This window comes from Haplochromis burtoni, unplaced genomic scaffold (genome assembly GCF_018398535.1).
Source record: "Haplochromis burtoni strain Fernald_Lab_line unplaced genomic scaffold, NCSU_Asbu1 Contig_664, whole genome shotgun sequence".
Classification (NCBI taxonomy): Eukaryota; Metazoa; Chordata; class Actinopteri; order Cichliformes; family Cichlidae; genus Haplochromis; species Haplochromis burtoni.
Window position 1 is genome coordinate 179018 of NW_024583025.1, and position 17359 is coordinate 196376.

Here is a 17359-nt window from a genome sequence, read left to right on the forward strand (position 1 = left end):
CAACCCTGGACAGGCATTCACTCAATGCAGAGAGCTCCCCAAGATGGTACAAAAGCAGTGTTCAGCTGGCATTATTTCATCTATTCATCTGGGAAGTTATATTTGCACCTTCAGTATCTCTTTATAAATGGCAAACTGTGATTGGGGAAAACTTGCTGCTGTTGGAGATCTTCGTGCATGTTCAGGTTCTCCGATGTGCAACAGTGGTGCAGTGTGATGGACCCTGTTGTGGTCAAGCAAGAGCTTCAGCATGAAAGCCTATTGTTACTGATCGACTGACAAGCTTGCAGAAACAAGTGTTGATAATGGGATTCCTCTGAATGGTCCCTGGGGCTCACGGATGAGCCGCATCAGAAGGACCCAGTTGAAGTGAATAAAGCATCTGACTATGATGCCTCCTAGGTGATGTGCTTCAGGGATACCCCACCCTCTTTTTCACAATATGTGAGGACAGAGGAAGATTACATCTCTTTTGACCTCTATCATCTCACTTGGAAACACCCCTGTGCACCCTCAGACAAGCTGAAGGAGGGGCCTGGGGAAGTAAAAACTGCTGCCCTGTAACCTAGTCAAGTGGTATAACATGCATGGAAACTTTTATAGCTATATTTGAACATTAAAAACTTTAAGCATATTTAATCAATTCTGAAAAACATGCTTTGACAATATATATTCATTTTCATTTCATTTTATTTCACACAGGTCAAAGTTTGTTTTTTCCCCTGCAAAGTACAGCTCCAAATGGCTCCATGTAGGTTTAATCTAAGTTGCTGCTTCAATGAGCATCAGAGTCGCCTGAGCATGGATGTTTATACTTTTGTGATTGTGTAAAAACTCGACTAGCGCTATTCCTGTCTCGGTGGTTTGTTTTGGTTTCGGGGGCTTTCCCCGTCTTTTCTCGATTGTGGCAGAAACTATAGTGATGACACAGAGTGTACTTCTGCTTTATGAGATGCAGAAAGCAGGGAGTTGTCATTTCATCTTAACTTGCTGCTAGTCTGCCTTATAAGCAGAAAACTATGTGCAAGAAGAGATTGTGTATGTGCCCTCAGATAATTCTGAATACCATGCCTTGGGACAATAAACCAGTTTAAGTCATGGTACTACTGCATAAACCAAAGCCTAAAATATTTTTTTTAAAGTATAAATTTTCCTTATGAATTGAGATCTGGAATAACATTATACGTGTAAGAAGAAAATGTATAACATTGAACACATTTCAAACTCATCTCAAAGACGCCCAAAGAGGAGCCAGATCTGTGACCATTCAAATCAAATTAACTGAATTTTGCACTGCCAATATTTACTCAATCATTTTACACTCCACTGAAAATAAGCAGCTTGTCTGAAGTTTTGATGGGTGTGCTGGGAAATAGAGTACTTGTACTTCCTGACCTTGCTCCCTGTCACAAAGCTGTTGACTTCAACTATGCAACAACTTGTTTTTCAGCAAGAGCATCATAGATGTGACATTAGTGGTTTTTCTCCAACAACAGGCTCATGTGTAGCATGGTTAGTCAGCACAGTGGCAGCATTTTAATTTATGTGTAGCATTCAAAGCGAAAATGCGGTGCTCAAAGGAGGAAGGAGGGGACGAGTATAGGCTACATTTAAGCATATGAAAATGGGTTTTCATACTGTAACACGTGTGTAATTTGTATGATGTATGAAGTGATTGATGCAAATGAGTGCACTTGTTTGGTGTTTCGGTGACACACATTTATGGTGCCATTTTTAGACATTTTATATCTGTCCACACAGATTTGTTAGAGACATATTTGCAACAACCTTAAGTGCTTTTTTGTTTCCTCCTTATTGCTTTTTCAACCTGAACTTCAGTCAAAGATGACATCTTATAGGTTGGTAGCCGCTGAAGCACATACTGGATTACAGTATGTGATGTTACTGTGATTTTATGCCGCCATCTTGTGGCAAGAAATGAGCATGAAAGTGAAACCTGACTGATTGAAAAGGTATTCATGGTGTGTTCTGTGTTCTAACGGCTACAGTTCCAGCAGATTAGAATCAAGTATAACATTTATACCTTCTCTGAATCACACACACACTCCCATAGTTGACTTTGCTCAGTTTTTTCAGAGGTTGCTTGTTTTGAAACTAAAATAAGCTATATCTTATGGATTTGTGTCTTCTCATATGATGTATGATTTTTTTTAAAAAAAAAATACATTTAGAAAAAGTTTTCATATTACTTGTGCTAAAACCGGAGTACTGGTCACTGCAAAGTAAGAAAGCACTGCATTAACGGTCCTGACAGGAGTTAGAGAGCATAATTGGCTTCCTGTTCCAGAATCAAATTTAAAATCCTTCTCACCCTAATAGAGCACTTTGCTCTCTGACTGCAGGTTTACTTGTTGAACCTAGAGTACTTTAAAGTAGAATAGGAGGCAGAGCCTTCAGCTTACACAGCCCTCTTCTATGGAAGCAGCTCCCAGTTTGGATTCCTGAAACAATCCTAAAAGTAGGTGTCCAAGTTTAAAATGTTCTTTTTTGGTAAAGCATATAGGTAGGGGAGTTTGTTATTAACCTCTGGCTCTCTTCCTGCCATCACTCCCAACTGGTCGTGACAGACCCCTCCCTCAGCCTGGTTCTACTGGAGGTTTCTTTCTGTCATGAGTTTTCCCCATTTCTACTGTCTCTAACGTGCTTGTACATTGTTTGACTCTTGAGGTTTTCTCCGCATTATATTGTAATGTAAAGACCTACAATAATAAAACTTCACCATCCTGTAAAATTGTCCACCCCCCAGGTGTAGATTGACAGTCAAGTTTAAGTACAGAAAATGCACTGAATGCTTCCTCTAAATGAAAATGAATAGGTCCGAAAACACAACATGGTGATTTATGTAGACTTTCACTTCATCTTCTAGTGCTGAAAGAGTTTTGGTACCTAAAGAGAGTTATGGAAAACTCATTTTTCTATTCTACTCTCTGGACTCGGTCACATGCTCTGAAGAGTCACCCCCAGCCCCAGTGGGAGAGGCATGACCAGGGTCTCTGGGTCAGGGAAAACAACCAATCAGAAGTCAGCCGCTCCCCATTTCCTGTCCCAAATGCTAAGCATTCACAGCAGCTGAGGTTGAAGGAATCACACTAGTCCTTTAGTTGAAACTTTAATAGCCTTTTATTTACACAGACTTCCATCATTTGTACAGACAGTTCAAATTAACACCAATGAGGTTCTTATGAAGCTAAAATGGAGAAAGAAAAAAGAAAAAACAAACAAAAAAACAAAACAAAAACACTCCTGTTGAAAGCAAGTAGTAGGTCCATGGCTCAGCTGTTGACTCGTATAAAGAAAAACTTTTATATATCAGCAAACTCAAAGTTTTCAGAACACATTCAGGATTAATATTTATCATATGAATTTGATACAATCTACAGTCTGGATTTAGATGTGAAGTGTCAACTTTCCTCTGCTGTTTGGAGAGTTCCTGAGCCGGAGAGTGCAAACAGTCCCACTCCCGGCCACCAGAGGGCAGATGCCGAGAGTGTAGGATGTTTACACTTCCTGGATCTCAGAGGTCAGAAGGAAATGTCAGGGTGGACAATGTTTAATTTTAATACCATATTAACAGAAATTCCAAATCACAGAAAATAAAATCAGTGTTTATTCTTTATTCTCTCAAAAAAAAAAAAAAAAAAAATCCCTTGTCAAGGCAAATTGATATGGACATCACAATTCAGAAGTGAGGTAGTTCAGAACGCTTTACAGAACGCACTACTTTTCACAGCACCAACTTACACTTCCTGCTTCCTTGTGTTTCAGTCCCATACATACACTTCTAACAGGCAAGAAAACAGAAGTATCCTTGCTGTTCTTCCAACATCACATCCATGCCAAAACATTGAGTACTCATTATGTGAACGGGTTCACATAATCACATTCAGGGTGAAGCACGTTTGGTTAACACAGGGCTAACAAACAACTCACACCTGCAGCCAGTTTACACTCGCCAATTAAGCCAACGTGTCTTGCTAACCACTGCGGCACCCTGCCCCCTTTGTAAAGCACACTAAACTATATCGTTTCATAAGCAAATTATTTTGAACTCTTATTTTAACTCTCAGTTTGACAGTATTAATACTTGCAAACACAGTCCATAGCTTTACCGGTGAGTCTGCAGAGTTACAATTATATCCTCCAGTTTAGCACAGAAGCTTGTGCAGCAACAAACATGCAGCTTCGTCATCTTTAAGTTCGTTGGTGAGACCCTATTTTATGCAGGGGGGGCTTTTGTGAGTGGAATAGGCCCATTTCCTGGGTTTTCCAGCACCAAGGAAGGAACGCTGAGACTGTTTAGACAGAAACGACAAGCAGCACAGCATGTTTTCATTCATGTATGATGAATGTGGGGGTGGGGGCAGTTTGTAATATTAGAAAGCTTCCTTCCTTCCCTGTCTGTGGCCCTCTAGTCTGTGTTACACCCATTTCCCCTCAGCTCTGATGACATGGTTTATCTTAAAAAAATTTAAGAAGGAAAAAAACAAAACAAAAAAAAACCCCACCACACTCTTAGACCCTTAAGTCAAATTTTCTGAACTTTAACCACTCCTACATCTTCTTCCACCCCTCGTCTCATCTTCATCCTCACCTTCTATCCCTGCTTTTCTCCTTTCAACCCCACTCCTTCCTTTCATTCTTCCCCATTCCTCCCCCCAGCCCTCGTCTCAAGAGAGGATGAAGCCGCTCCCATCCACTGGGAATTGAATGGCCTGAGTGGAGACAGCTATCAAAGCCAGCCGTTTCACACTGGTGCACAGTTTTTTGTATTTTTGCTAAGCGTGCTACTTAGTAACCACCTTACAGCTTTACAAAAAGAAAAAAAAAAAAAAAAAAAAAAAAAGCAGTATGAAGTTTTCTGAAATGTTTTTCATTTCTTCACAGCCATACAATACACATTTCTGTGATGGTTTCACCTCTTAGACCGTGTGCGTTGCTCTCTGGCAGAGTGACCTGATCACCTGTCTAGATCACAGTTTACACAGATTCATATACACAATGAGGGAGCTGAAAATACCATTAGTGCCTGAAAATGGATCCAAAACCCCGTTAATCAAAACACTCCTAAACAATGTGGGAACATGACAGTGGGGAAACGGTCCTTTTTCCCCCCAAATCAGCCAATCACTGATAACAGTTTAGCTTTCAGCAAACTCTGTATCATCTGCCATTCATAGCACTAATTAAACAGAGTTTTATGGTTTCAAACATTCCAACATCATTACTCCATTTAAGTTTCTTTTAAAAAAAGTATACTTAGTCATTTGGTTAATGTTATTTAATATTACTCACACCATCCTCACTGGCGTCTTGTCACTGATTTAGAAAAACTTTCATGTCTTCACCTGTGTGCTGCTTTTATGAAGTTGAGGTGGAGCTGTTTGAAACAGAAAGAACTGAATTTGGAACGAACCACCTGTTGTCCTAGCACAGGGGGCACATGGCTTCTCCGTATTGAGTTTTGTCGCAGTCTCTATGCCTTTCCCCCCTTTGCTTTAAATCGTTTTGCGCATTAGCTTATAGGTTCAGGGTCCTCTCATTTGGTTAGGATGCAGTTATGTTCCTGTGTTCCCAAGCAGAAGAGTCAGCTCATCTCTGAGGAGTGGTCCATTTACAGGCCCACTTATTCCCTAGAATAGTTCATTTTACCTCTTGGCTTTCTTAGTTGCCCACAGAACTCATTTTAGCACCATTTTTCAAACTCAGTTTAAACCATAACCTTCCTTTGACAATGTTCTCCTTTATGTCTGATCTTTCCCTTATATTGTTCATGACAGTTCAGTCACTATACTTACAGCTGTTTTCACTCCTGTCGCAGTGATGGTACTAGCAGTTGGCTGCTGCAAACATCCGACTGAAAGCCCCAGAAACTAACACCAGCTTCCAGTCAAGGATGTTTACAGTAGCCCTGACTGCCAACCGGCCCGGAGAGGATGAAGAATCTATGAACACACAAACATTTCCGTTAGCCAATCAACAGTCACTTAAAAATACAAGCTTGAATCAGAGTGATCTGCACTGGAAATAATTCAAAGCACACATCATGTGCCTTTCAACCTTACTAATAAAATGAGAATGATCCTCACAGTTATGCACTCAAGTGTCATCACCTGAAAGTCTCATGATTGTGGAGTGAGTCTTAAAAACAAAGGACTGGACACATTATCAGCGTAAGAGTACACATCTCTACTGGGAAGATTTCTTTTTGTCCTCCTGCCAACTTGGACTGAAAGGCAACAGCGGTGTCTGTGTCACTTCCAGTCTTTCTGACATCTCAAACTTCCACACAGCCTCGCCCTGTTTAGGGTATAATCCATCATCCACACAAGTTCAGGGTGAATGTAAAGTTGTGCTCGAGCTGGGATCAGTGCCGCAAACACATCATCTTACCCACCCAAACCAACAAAAAGTTAAGTAAGATCATTTTTGATTTTGTGCGAAAAAAGCCGGAGCTGGTAAGGTCCCACTCCACTTTTATATGGAGACAAGAGAAAGAGGAGAGGGCAATATCAGAGGATTTGATGATAAGGTGTGAAAATATATGTTACTGTGACTCAATGCCAACTGGCTGTACAACTAAATTCATATATGTCAGATTTTTAGTATGCATATGCGAAGCAGTTTATTTTGGTCAGTTTACCAATGATGTAACTAAGAGGCTGAAGTCATCCATGACAACAGAAGCTGTCAAATTTAGGCTGTAAATGAAAAGTCTGGCTTTACTTTTCATGACACTGTCTAACTCGGATCTAATCTAAGACCACAACTTAGGCTGACCTATCGCTACACACTTTTTTGTAAAACTAGTCTTTGTGAGAGTTAACAGCAACCCCCATGACAGTGACATAGATGCAAGATAAGTTTTCAAAGAAAACACCTGATGATGGACCTCCCCAGCAAAGTTCATACATTACAGCCTTCATTCTATGCTGACTCAAGTGCTGAGCAGCGCAGACCAGCATAATTACTGGTCTCCACTATGTTTTGCTGCCCTGCCTTTGTTGTCCAGTAAGCATTCTATCAGCATGTGACATTCCACAACCTTAACTCCCAACCCACACATACACACACAAACACACTATTTACCATGTAAACACAACCCTGCATTTCTGTTTAGCTACCATACACACTCCCACAGCTCAGCATATGTACACACACACACACACACACACACACACACACACACACACACACACACACACACACACACACATACTCACACACACACACAGAAACACACACACACACACACAAATCTAATTACTTCTTCACACGCAAATAAATGTGCAGGACTCCCATAGTGCCCTCTCTGACCCTCCTCCCCCAACCCAAACGCCTACTTCCTGTTTCTTCCTCTCTCCTCCACTTTTTCTCCATACATACAATAATGGAATGGCATTCGTTGTGTGTGAGTGTGTGTGTGTGTGTGTGGTGTGTGTGTGTGTGTGTGTGAGTGAGAGATAGAGAGACAGAGTTAGAAAGACAGCAGAGTACATGTAAATGAGTGTACATGGCTTTGAGAGCATGAATGTGCCCGTGTGTGTGTGTGCGTGTGCAACTGGTAGAGATTGAGAGTGAAAGAGCAAGAGTGCATGTAATCACATGTGTCCTGCACTGAGATAAAGACAGGAATGCTGCTTCACCATGGTTCCCTCCCTCTGCTCCAATAACAAAGACCTCAAGTGTTAAGTTATTGTAAATCAATCTTTACCATTTACATTTAACCCAGTTTTAGTAAAGTCACTTGGAGTTCTTGACATTTGCTACTACATATAACTAACACCAATCATTGGTCTATTTTAGCGGCTTGTGCATGTTAGAAAGACCAGGCTTCTTTATAGAGCTATAGACTGTATATAAAAGATGGGCAATTATTACTTTTGGACTCTGGATTCGGTGACGAACGCATGGTGTGCTTGTTATCTGCTAACGCTAGCAAGCTCAGTTAGCAAGCTACTTTTGTAAAGTGTACGGGTATGAAGCCCTAACTCAAAGACACAAACATCTTCTAAAAAAATGCTGCAAAATGTTTAGATGTCTGAACACCTGTCAGTCAAAACCACACCCCTAACTGTAAGCCTTTAAAAATCCAAACATGTGACCTGAACCACTGTTTGCTACATTAACAATATTGTTTTATTATTGCAAAGTTGGGCATTTTGAGAACTGTGGGATTGACATTGTTTTTGCACATGACCATTAGAGGAACTGGAGTTTTTGCCACTTCTCAGTTGGCTTAAATCAAATATAACATGCCAGCTGTCATTTTCTATAATGTCATTAATGTTGTTGTGGACAGCTACAGATTTGCATGTACTTCTATACATACCACAATCTGAAGAATGTCTACAGCATCACACTGTACTCAAAAAACACAATAGCAACCTCATGATGTTCAAAAAGAACAGCTGTGTTGTTTATTATGTCAAAAAGAGGACACTTAAATGTTTTGTTAGCTTTTTTTAGCTTGTGGAGATGGATGCATGATGATATTTACATCATACAGACACTGAATGAGACATTACATGCATACTGAGCATGTCTACTTTACTTAACAATGTGGTTAAATGAAATTTCTTAAATTCCTAAACCAAGATTGAAGTTACAGGTTTTGCTGTACATACTGACTTTCCACAAGATAATAACGTATAAGCAGAAATATTTGTGTCAATTCAGTAAGACTGAGCACAAGACCATAGAAAGCTAAACAGTGCTCTTTTTGCCTTGTGAATGTCGTTTTCCTTGCTATGAGAATGCTACAGCAGGGAAGACAACCATCATTGGTGAGCCATCTATGGATAGGGTTATGATTGGTTTAACGTCTTTTTAGACCATTTTTCCTGTCTGGAAAACCCAAAAGGAAAATCTTAACAAAAAGAAAAACTGTAATGACAAAATTATGAATCTCATAGTTTCTAGAAATCGCCTAATTTAGCATGTAGCTAAGGCAAACACTCCCCTTAGCCCTAACCCTGACTGAGTTTTCATTGATTTGTTGGATGTTAAAAGCTTGCTGCTCGGTCACTGCTAACTAGCTGAGTAAAAATAAAACAGGAAATCATTTCCGTTGTGCATGTACATAACAACTTTTTTATTTTCTTATCACACCTTCAAGCTGTAACCTGTTTACTTTTATAGTAATTTAGCCACTAGCACAAAGATTGTTCCTCACATTTTGAGCAGATTCTGTCATTTAAGTCATACCAGTGACACACAAGCTGCCTCCACTGGACCACAAAGAAAATTATAGGGTTAAAAGAAATGAAATATCATGTTAACCCTTAAAGGAGAAATCTGTCTGTTGTAAATGGATGGTTTAACAATGCAAGACAAAGACAGCGTTTCATGAATTCTGCTGACGCAATAGTACATGCTACTGGCCTCGAGCCGTGTCTGCATTTATATATAGTGTGTGTGTGTGTGTGTGTGCGCGCGTGTGTGCGCGCGTGTGTGCGCACCTGCTTTACACTACCGTAAGTTTTGGTTACTATTGCTTTCCGCACTCCAGTGTCCTTTTGGAGAAAAACAAACTGCTCATGTGCAAGCATGCATGTATGTGGACTGTATATGTGTGTATGTGGACTTATGGCTAGTCCTCCCTCTCTCACTCAGGTCACTTTGGGGAACAAAGCAAACTTTATCAGGACATTGCAATCCTGCATTCCCCAGATTCTTAGCACTTGGCAACCAGCTAAAAACAGAGCAGAGAGAGAGAGAGAGAGAGAGAGAGAGAGCGAGAGAGCGAGAGAGCGAGAGAAAGGCAGGCGGAAGACAGAGGAGGAAGGCAGGAGAAATAAAAAGTGTACGCACTACTGATCTTTCCTCACAGCATCTACTGTAGGTTTGAATACAATCTGTACTGTTGCCTAACAGGCTGCCAGATGATCTAAAAACCAAGAGCAGATTTTGAAATGGGAGGAAAACAGCTCCTATTGTTCTATTGTGAATGTTGTTTGAAAAATGTATTTGCAAGAATGTCTTTGTGTAATTGTGTAGTAGTGCATTGTGAGTGCCCTTTACCTATATCCAAGAATAGCAGAATGAATATCATTTCCAACCAAAAACCTTCTATCAGTGGTCTAAAGTTGTAGAGAAAATGGGGAATAGGAAATTCATGTGAAAATGAAGTTTTGTAGACATGATACAGGAAAAGTACTTAGAGCTAACATTTAGAAATATGCCCAAAAAGTTGATTCTGGACGTAGCGTATCCCACGGAAAACACTATGTCCAGCTTTTCAGGATTTCCTTACCTGGATGATTGAGCATCCATCAAGACATTTAGAAATATGGTTGCGATTTTTGTATCAACTTTATGTAGCAATAGTTTGACATTTTGGCGTTCGGTAGAGAACAGCACAAAGAGTAAAATCCAATTCTAAAACCAGGCTGTCAGACGCCTCCTGTCTTATCGTCTAAAGCAGTGCATGACTACGGGCTGCTTTTCAGTTTGGCTTTCGTAAAATCCAGAAGATAAACTCCTGACACAGCTCGCTGCCAAAATGAAGCCGGCATTTGGTTAAACACGAAGAAAAGGCCTTTGAAAAACTAAGCTCTTTTGCAGTTTTATTGTTTGGAAAAGCTGGAAACAAAATGGACACTGCCACACCTTTGAATAGTTTAGTGGTTTCAAAACTAGAATTTACACCGAGGGTTTGGGTATAGAGAAGCGTACAATTTGAATGAGAGAGTATGGCAGTAAATTATTTTATCACTTTATTTTAAAGGGTTAAATGATATTTGGCAGTCGAAACAGTAAGATAAGGATGAAGGTGGAGCAAGGGCTACCAGACTACTCCATATGAAGACAGGTAACAGGAGGTCAGGAACCTGTCCTCAGCCATATTAGCAAAGGAAGTATAATTAAATTATATACAGCAAAATACTTTTGACTAAAAGTACATAACAGGGATGAGCAGAATGAAGAAAAATAGATTCTAGAATTTGCAAGACTTCCAGCACTAAAAACATCAGTGTTCTAAGGCAGAGGCCATCTATCATGGCCTGATCTGTGTACAGTAAATATTCCAAGGTGACGGGCAGTTTAGAGGTGATACATGGATGTTTAAAAATGCTACAGAGGAAACCTTTAAAGCATAGCAAACTCTGTGTCTGCACATTCTTTCATGCACTCGAGAGGCACTTCTCTGACATCACAAATACACCAGCACAATGAGAAAGCCACAGTGAGCCAGGTCAAACACCATTAGAAGGTACAGTAGATCAAGGACACGCACTTCAGATGACCTTAGCAGTGTATTGTGCCAAAGTGAGCGTTTGAAGTCCAGCAGCTTCTCATTTGTTCAGTTGCCAGAGAACGTACACTAGAAGATTTGTTGCTGACTTTTTAGAGGAGATGAAACTTCACTTATTGTATTGATTAAAACTAGGGGTTTGAGGTTTGTTTGGGGTTTTTTTGGTCTTGCTAGTCATCTATTTCTTGTAGCTCTTTTGTCAAATCAGTCAGATCTGTAAATCTGAAATCTGCTACAATACTCTGGACAAACAACAACAATTTTTTTTTTTAGTCGTGCCATAAATTATCTTTTTCTATAAGTAGTCATCTGACATGCAGGAGTAAAATTTTTAGAGCTAAAGTCCCACGCTGAACTCGACAATTTTGTAAATTAGTAAATGTGGTGCATCTGATGCCAGCTGGAACATTAGAAGACAGATACATATCACTGACTGAATAAATCCTGATGTGAAATCTACCGAAGAACTCTAGAGCAAAGACAGTGATAGAAATACAACTTACACAGCAAGCTGATTCAGTTTTCTTTTAAAAAATAAAAAAAATCTGTGTGGACTGCTGGCCCCGTGACCCAAACCCAGATAAGCAGCATAAAATGGATGGGTGGATGGATGAATGAATGGACACTGTCTTGGTGACAATTGAATGTAAAGTTAACTCTGCCCAGATAAGGGACCGGATGACTAAAATGACCACATTAGAACTGCTGTGTGATAACTTATAGTTACACTGGTAATTAGAATAAATAACTAACAATCATGTAAACTGAGGAGCTTTTCTGGGCTCTGAAAGCCTGAGAACCAGATTTCTCATTGCTTTATTGCCTATTCTTAAAGTTAATATCAAGCTTCAGAAGAATTACTTTACTTACAATATTTTGGCTTCTATCAAGCTTCACATGGTGCACATTCCTACCTAAAGTGTGGCTGAAACATTGTTCCCGATACAGGCCAAAAACATGTTGCAGGCCTGTGAATTGCATTGATGGATGAGTTTTAAGGTCAAAATACAAATACTAGTAACTGCTGGTTGCTTACAGTATCATTGCACTTCTGAGTCAAGTTACTAACGTATAAGCATTAAGAAGGTATATGGTGTGACCAATAAGTGCAATAACACTTTAGAGTCCAGATTCTACAGTACACGCCACTATATCCCTTGGCTAACCCGCACACCTCCACCAAGAACACTCCTGACTCCTAATAAAAGTACAATTGGTGACCGAGTACCTGGATTCCTGGATTATCAAGTTGACACCTACACTTGGCTAGTTACTGCTCAGCTAAGTGGATTTTACATTTACAGGCTTCACTCCATGGCTCAAGCGTCAAGCTTTTCACAGTTAAGCCAAAAGGTTTCTGAAAACACATCACACAAATACACCGTCTCCCAAACGACTAGCATTGAAGTAAAACAAGTGCTCTCAGAATCAGACTACAATGCACCTTCATTAACAGGCTCGCCCCTGGCCACGACCTTCACAGCAGCACTGAGTGTAGCTGGAGTTTTTCTACAAGTTTCCATTCTTTATCTGATAGCACAAATCCGGCCCTTTTTTAAGGCCCTCCCTTCCTTTGCCATTCAGATCTGTCTCTTTAGTTCTCTCTCTCTCTGATGACCTGGCCTCGTGTAGGAGTCTCTGTCAGCAGTTTAACGGACCGGTGGATATTCCGATCAGGGTTGTGAATACTAACAGAGCTGGTGGCCCGTGAAACCAGAACCTCTGATTATTAACATCGCTGACTCCTAGAGGACCAAAATGAGGAGTTAATGTTTCTCAACACCCTTGGCTGCAAAGCAAAAGAGACTCTCAGGAACCTTTAGTTGGAAAAGTTGGTAATAATATGCCCTGGTGTTTCACACACTTTTTGGTCTACATTGCTAAAATACACCAACACCAACATGCTAGCAGTTGTAAATATAAATACTTACTGTTACAGTTTTAAATGATCCAGCAGTTTTGGAAATACTTATTCGTTTATTCCCAAAAGTGAGAGAAGATTATTTACTTGTACTTCTCAGGTCTGTGCATTAATTACTGAACTGAAATTAAGCTGAGCTCAGCTTTGCAAGCTACTAATAAACCATTTCTTTAACCAGCCCTCTTCAGTGACTCCAAAATGCCAGCAGAAAGTATTCTTTTCTCTATCTAGTGCTGTTTACGGCTGACTTTCTCCCCTATAAATTGTAACCTAATAAAAACCAGACATATGATATTAATCTTCTTCTTTACTATGATGACCATAGTTACATGTGTATCTGTATGAACCCATCTTCTCTGCAATAGGTGGGATAATCTGAATGAAACTTTGTACAAACATCATCAGACTTGCAGCGATAATTAACATCTAAATGCTTAAAAAAAAAAAAAGATTTAATATAAATCCCAATTTCTTTTGATCTTTATATATATTATGTCCCTTTGTGAATGTAGTGTTACACTCTCCGTTTGCATTTCTATCATGCGCCGCATTTAACGTAAGGTTCCCATACGGAACTTAACAGTCACCACAATGGAATTTTGTTCAATTCACCACTAAATACGGAATGAAGACTTTGGAAAAGCACTAAGCTAAATATTTAGAGCAAGTTGATTATTTAGTTAGTTAGTGCTAAAAAACCTTGGCTACACCATGTTACAAAATGAAGGTCCATCTATAGTATTCAAACCGCATGTTTATTGGCCAAAAAGTGTGCAACCACAAGTTATTAACCAATAAGCGTGTGGTTTCCCAGTCAGGCACACCCCTCCTTGTCACATCCGGTTGTCTACGACCAAGAAAGCAATGGCAGAAAAGGTCAATTCAAGGCTTTAAAACAGGACTTTAGAAATCCCTGGATGATATAACGGTAGCTATGTTCATACAGGTATTCTTGGACTCAACTACAGTAGCTAAGCATGAAACAGCTGGGAAAAAAAATCTTAAGTTGACCCTTAATATACAACTTCAGTTTATCCCCAATAGTTTTAGCTACTTCCCTCTTAGCCTGCTTTCTTCTAATAGGCCAGCTTATAGACTAATAACTGTTTTTGGTACTGAAAGCAGTCTGATGCTAAATTTATGGGATTACCTAATTATCTGATTTGATTTAATTTGGACATCTTAATTTTCACTTTTACAGAGACTCTGCAGGATCATGCAGACTTTAAAGCTAAGACTTGTCTTCAAATGTTAGCATGCAGTGCATTCAGCTTGTTTCAGCTCAGGTCCATATTAGTTCTGCACCATTACTTTCCATTTCTTAGAATAATCCCATTAAAACAGAATTAGGTTTTCCTTCCTCCCTCGTTTCCAGTCCAGTCCAGTCCTCACTTCGAGTTTGGGTCCCCTGCTCTGTAATGTATTGCGGGATGGGCCGAGAATTCAGGAAGTGGCTCCTGCGGTCTCCATAGTAACCCTGAGGTCAGCCCCGCAAGGCCGGAGACCCCTCCTCAAACACAAAGAGCTGAGAGGCCTAGATAAACACAAACAACCCAGATTGCACACACTTAACAAACACTTGCACACACAAACCCAGGCGAGCACACAAGGACGTGGAGTGCATTCAGCTAACTAAAGCACTTCCTGTGTAATCTATAGCAGGAACACAGCATACAGCATGGAAACTACTGTAAAGCACTGGTAAAGATAAAGCAGGCTATTTAGCTTACTGGTTAACAAACTGATCCCTTGACCATCCCAGTGCTCCTAGTAGATTATTGGCTCTGCTGTTACATGGTACTGGCATTTTAAGAAAAGGGACACCATGACACCAACATTTTTCTTACATTTATCAAATATTTATGTGAGCTTTTTACGTGAATACACCAAACTGCTTTCTTCTGTAAAACTTTTTGCACAAAAAGGAATGGTGGTATATAAGCAGACATCTAAACCAGACTATCGTATCCAAGTAGCGACAGTGACAACAGAAAAATGAGACGTCTTTTTGTGCTCATTCCTGTGCTGTAGGAATAATACTTACTTCTTCCTCACTGTGCCTCTGTCTTCCTCACACTCATGTCTGGGAACCAAACTGACCTCCATCCCAAGGGAGGAAAGAGCCGGGTGAATGGGCCGGCCCCAGAGCTTCGCTTTCATACAGCGCGCAACCCGATACAGATTACACATTACTTTTTAAGAGTCAAACCAGAGACAGTGCAACTGAACTGTGACCTCTTGGTTGGTGATCATTAGAGCGAAAAAAACAAAAACAAAAACATAACAACTTATAATACATCATCCCATAAGGGCCCTGTAACCTTTGCTGCATGGAGTTTACAGTGCTTTGTCCTCCTCTGCATCTCTTTGTTCTATTAATGTGTGACCTGATTACACTGCTTCATAGTATTTCTGGAGTAGCCTACTTGAACTTTAAAAGGTTCAGAACTAAGAGATATTTATAGACCACTATAGCCCATGGAAGTTGTGATTCCAGTTAGTAAAAATGAAGACCCTGTTTTCTTCTTTGAATATAACCACTCTGTGTAATCTGATTATTCTTATTTCTAAGTAGCAGCAGGCACAATTTAATCCAACAGAAATGGCAATGCATCCTGTCATAAACAGATTCAGTTAGGGAGATGACATGCAGATCTAGACAGGCGGTTTTCTTAATAGTATTCATCTTGAGAAATAAATCTGTTTACTCCCTGGGATTTATTCCAAAGAACAGCAGCATTACTAAAAGCACAACTTTAACAACTGTGTAATGACTGATGGGCAAGTGATGCTTCAACAAACCTCACACGAAAACCCGACCCCCTACAAACTTTAGTGTCAGTCTATAAGGACATACAGGGTACACAATGAGAACAAGGCCAGATTATAACAGAAATTATTGCATATTCGGCCTGCAGATATCTAGCAACTTCTCCGGTGAAATCTTTTTCTGCTTCTCATGTCGCTTGACTCCGCTCATTGGCTCATTATGCGGATGTAAGGTGTGAGAAAACAGAGGAACCGATTCTCAAAGTTATTTTTGTTCGCAACTAGCTGCGCTTTTGATGTTACAGCTGAGCCGACCTAAAGAACTGGCTGTTATAATGACGTGAAAAGCTAAATGACTACTCTCCGGTGTATGGAAACGTGCTGAGAGTTCCGGTATCTCAAAGGTCGTTGTTTTTTTGAAGGCGGTTTGGCACCATAAGAAGTTAGAGGACGGAATGAGTGCAGAGGTAAGTTAAACTCACCGTGTTAACGTCCTCCGCGGACAGCTGCGGCAGGCAGAGGGCCAGCTCTGCTGCTCTTTGTATTTCGGGATAACACCGACAGCGACTAGCATTCTTTTAAAACAGTTAAGAGGTCGAGTGAGGGTCAGAAAATACACGAAGTCTTCCATGAGTGCCGCTCACTTGTCCCGGGAGTCTATGGTGGAGCAGGGATAAAGTTCTTCTTAAAATTATTCCGCCGAACCTGCTCTCCTCTCAGCCTGCCCTCTGTCAACTCTAGGTTTTTGTAGGAAGAACGTTGGACGGAGCCCCGCCCCTTTATGCTGACCGCTGTCAAGTTTGCTTCAAAAACGATGCGTTTTTCGGTCATATTTTTCCGCTTAAAAATGCCGCGTTTTTTAAGCAAAAGTTTGCTAACATCATTCCTATAACTACTTAAACATTGTTAAGAAAACAGAATATTTACCAAGTATTTATTTGAATAGAATTTGATGCATTTAACAGTAAAATTAATGCTTTTGTTTTGAAAGTATTTACATTATTTCCGGTATAACCTTGTTAACTACGTTCAATTTGTTGTTTTTCAAGACTGGCCAAAAGCAGGCAGGCCGTAGGACAGCCACACACACACACACACACACACGCACGCACGCACACACATTGTTTGTCCTGATCTTCTAATAAAACTTTTATTTATCACGTTTTTAATGAGGCCGTTTTAAAGAATTGACTGAATACGTGAACACAACTACAGGTTAATCAGGTGATCACTGAGGAAAGATCTAACCTTGCAGAGCCCGCATCGACCTCCGGCTGCAGACTGTTGGCAGGTCAGCTGTACGCTGATTTTCTTTCCTTCCGCACGACTCAGCTCAAAATGTTTCAATAGTGCGTCTCCTTTTATGTGCAGATGTTCTCCAACTTGTACTGCTG

At 40.3% G+C, this 17359-nt stretch overlaps 1 long non-coding RNA gene across 1 annotated transcript; it reads right to left on the reverse strand.

Moving 5' to 3' along the window:
• Positions 1-2178: 2178 nt before the first annotated feature.
• On the reverse strand, positions 2179-16795 carry LOC121812582. The gene is made up of 2 exons (XR_006053172.1): positions 8906-16795; positions 2179-8861 (listed from the first exon to the last, which is right to left on the reverse strand). It is a non-coding gene; the product is annotated as an uncharacterized LOC121812582 (long non-coding RNA).
• Between the last annotated feature and the right edge of the window lie 564 nt (positions 16796-17359).